Genomic DNA, 3253 nt, shown 5'->3' with positions numbered 1-3253 from the left:
ACTAACCTATGGATATGAATATTTCTGTACTAATTGAAAGTAAGCTAGCCAAAGTCAACCTACACAATCATATGGGTGGAATAATCATATAATTTGAACCAAAAATTGGGACACATCAACAGACTGAATATTTGAAATTATGACTATTACATTATATCTAGAGTATATGGTTAGCTTATTAAGGGTTAGGGGGCTAATTTTGTATTTTTTCTCAATTAAATTTAACTGTAGATTCACTTGAGAATGTGTTTTAATGCTTTACTGAATGAATCTACCCACTTTTACATTTTTTTGAGAAATAAAGAAAAAAATTAGGTGGTAAACAGAATCTATTACTAAAGTCATGTATATGAACCAAGGCCAGTTTGAAGCTGCATTTTTATGCAAGGAAGCCCATTTTGTTTATTGCTTTCCAAAAATTTAAAAATATTAAGTGTGATTATTTTTCCAAACTTTTTAAGGTTACATTAAATCAATGTAAATAATAACAATAAAGCTTGCTAACTTAAAAATGTGGGTTTTTTAGGTGTATGCTTTAGATTGGATTATTAATTAACTTTTGAATTGGAAATATTAATCTACAAAAGCAATAAAAAGTGTATTTTAACTCTTATTCTATCTAATATGATGATAATATAGGCTCTTTGCTTTTACTATTTTCCCCTCTGGTTACCTGTCCTTTTTTTTTTTTTTTTTTTTTTTTTAGGTTTCCCATATTCATTACTGAGCTACACACATTGAGCAGTGGTGAGGAAAGATCAAGAAAAGAGAAGAGAGCCATTCCATTTCTCCCATCAAACACAGGCAGCTGTTCCAGACAGTAGTGATGTTCTGATACGGTAAGACACAATTGACCTTAATAGCATAAGTGTGTGCCACTTCATATGTGAGGCTCCTTATAGACCCAGCTTGGTTCTTCTCCAGTGTCTTCTCTTGGAGTTGTACCTGATTGTATTACCAGTTTTCATTTGAATCCATGGGGGAATGGGACGATTTTGCTTTTGTTTCAGGAATTTTGTATGTTTCAGGAATCACTTGATCCTGAAAGTGTTGTGAGAAGACATGGTAAGGAGGAAATTCAACTGCACATAGGATGGCAGACAAGAGAAAAGATCCCTTCTGGTTACCTGTCCTTGAGTAATCCTTTCTGCTTGTAATTATCATGACCAGAGATTGGATAGGAAAATAAAATAGGAATTACTCGGGGCTTAATCTGTCCTTGCATATGATGGTGGTGGGGAAATAAGTTGAAAAAGGTACATAATGTGGTACTTGGGTTTTCTAAGGGCTCATTTATATACTATTTATATTCCCAATTTGGCATAAAAAATTGAGGCTCTGATGATGTAATTTATAAAATTGATACATGGTACTATAAAAGATGGTTTCATAAAAATGTATTTTAAAACGTAATGACAAAACATTCTGGCTATCTTTAAAAAATAGACTTTGACTGATTTGGAAGTGCCCAGGTCACTTTAAAGAGAATCTTTATTAGTCTATAGAAAGTAATGTTTATAACAGCTTGAAACTCAAAGGAAAGGGAACTTGGGGAGAAGCATGTTCAATAATTTCCAAGGTAACATGGATACATACTGTGTATGCTCCTTTCATCTCATTTCTTACTGCCACAGCCTTTCAAGGAAGAAAATAATATATTATTCATGGAAAAAATGTGTAAAGAAGGCAGTATAAGAAAGGCATACTTGAGAACTAATTGAAGTGCTCATGAGGCAAGTTAATGCTTTTTTGCCAATAACTTGTGTGTACAGATAGGTTAAAAGGATTTTGAAGCCCTCTCTGAATCTGCCCCTTCCACACCCAAACTGGGATACATTTACTGAGAAAACAAGGATCTGGCATTTTAAAAACATTAAAAATATTTTATGTGAGTTATTTTTTACTTAGCACAGTAGAAGAAAATCAAGATTAATTCATCAGTATATAGTCACCTTAAAAATGTGCAGGGCACTTCGATGGCCTCAATGGCCAGTAGAAGGTAATAAGTCAAAATGGGGAGGGAGCAGGCTGTGTACAAAGTCGGCTCTAAACCCTCTTTTGCTGTGGTGCAGTTTTTGTGGACTGGATGGCTGAGAGATTCAACAGAGAGAAAGAAATCATCACCAGGATCAACAGAGATAGGAACAGGGGAAACTTGGAAAGCTGTTGTGACAAAGTCAGTGATAAGAAGCCAGATCCCTGGGGTGGGTATCTGATCATGAAGCAGAGAACAGCATGTCATTAAGAATTTGATCAAGATTGAATAACTTCTGGCGATTTACTTACAAAATGACTCTTGCAGCCCTGGAGCATGGTACTCTTGCATGAACCACTGAAAAGTATCATTACAAAATATAAAATAAATTTTTTTATAAAGAAGAAAAAATTAAAATGATCTTTGCCAAGTATACAGGTGAAAATAATATATAACTTTTTTGTTGGCTTACTAGTAAAACTGAATTATTTTCCATACTTTTAAAATTTTTACTATTTTTTCCCTGTCCACTGAATTTGGTGCCTTAATTTTAGTAAATATAATTTACCTCCTGTTTACTGATCATATATTACATGTAAAGCAGGGTGCCAATGTTTTGGAGAGGGGGCTGTGGAGAAATAAAAGAAATGACAAATCCCTTCTCTTAAAGCCATATACTGGGTTGGGGAGAACAGCTTGTACAGAATAATATGACAGAAGTAAGGAAAGGAATGTGGATTGGGAAAACGGGACAGCTACATGTAAAAAAACGAAATTAGAACACTAACACCATACACAAAAATAAACTCAAAATGGATCAGAGATCTAATGTAAGGCCAGATACTATAAAACTCTTAGAGGAAAGCATAGGCAGAATACTCTTTGACATTAATCGTAGCAATATCTCTTTTGATCCACCTCCTAGAGTAATGAAAATAAAAACAAAAGTAAGCAAATGGGACCTAATTAAACTCAAAAGCTTCTGCACAGCAAAGGAAACCATAAACAAAACAAAAAGAGAACCCACAGAATTGGAGAAAATATTTACAAACAAAGCAACCAACAAGGGATTAATCTTCAAAATATACAAACAGTTCATGCAACTCTATGTCAAAAAAACAAACAATCCAATCAAAAAATGGGCAGAAGACCTAAATAGACATTTCTCCAAAGAAGGTATACAGATGGCCAAAAAGCACATGAAAAGATGCTCACATCACTAATTATCAGAGAAATGCAAATCAAAACTACAATGAGGTTTCACCTCACACTGGTCAG

General features: G+C 34.0%; 1 pseudogene; it reads right to left on the bottom strand.

Moving 5' to 3' along the window:
• Positions 1–896: 896 nt before the first annotated feature.
• LOC136121430 (large ribosomal subunit protein eL39-like) lies at positions 897–1064 on the bottom strand (annotated as a pseudogene).
• Positions 1065–3253: the final 2189 nt, after the last annotated feature.

Source organism: Phocoena phocoena, chromosome 3 (assembly GCF_963924675.1).
Source record: "Phocoena phocoena chromosome 3, mPhoPho1.1, whole genome shotgun sequence".
Taxonomy (NCBI): Eukaryota; Metazoa; Chordata; class Mammalia; order Artiodactyla; family Phocoenidae; genus Phocoena; species Phocoena phocoena.
The sequence above is the reverse complement of the archived record's forward strand: the minus strand, read 5'-3'. Positions and strand labels throughout refer to the sequence as shown.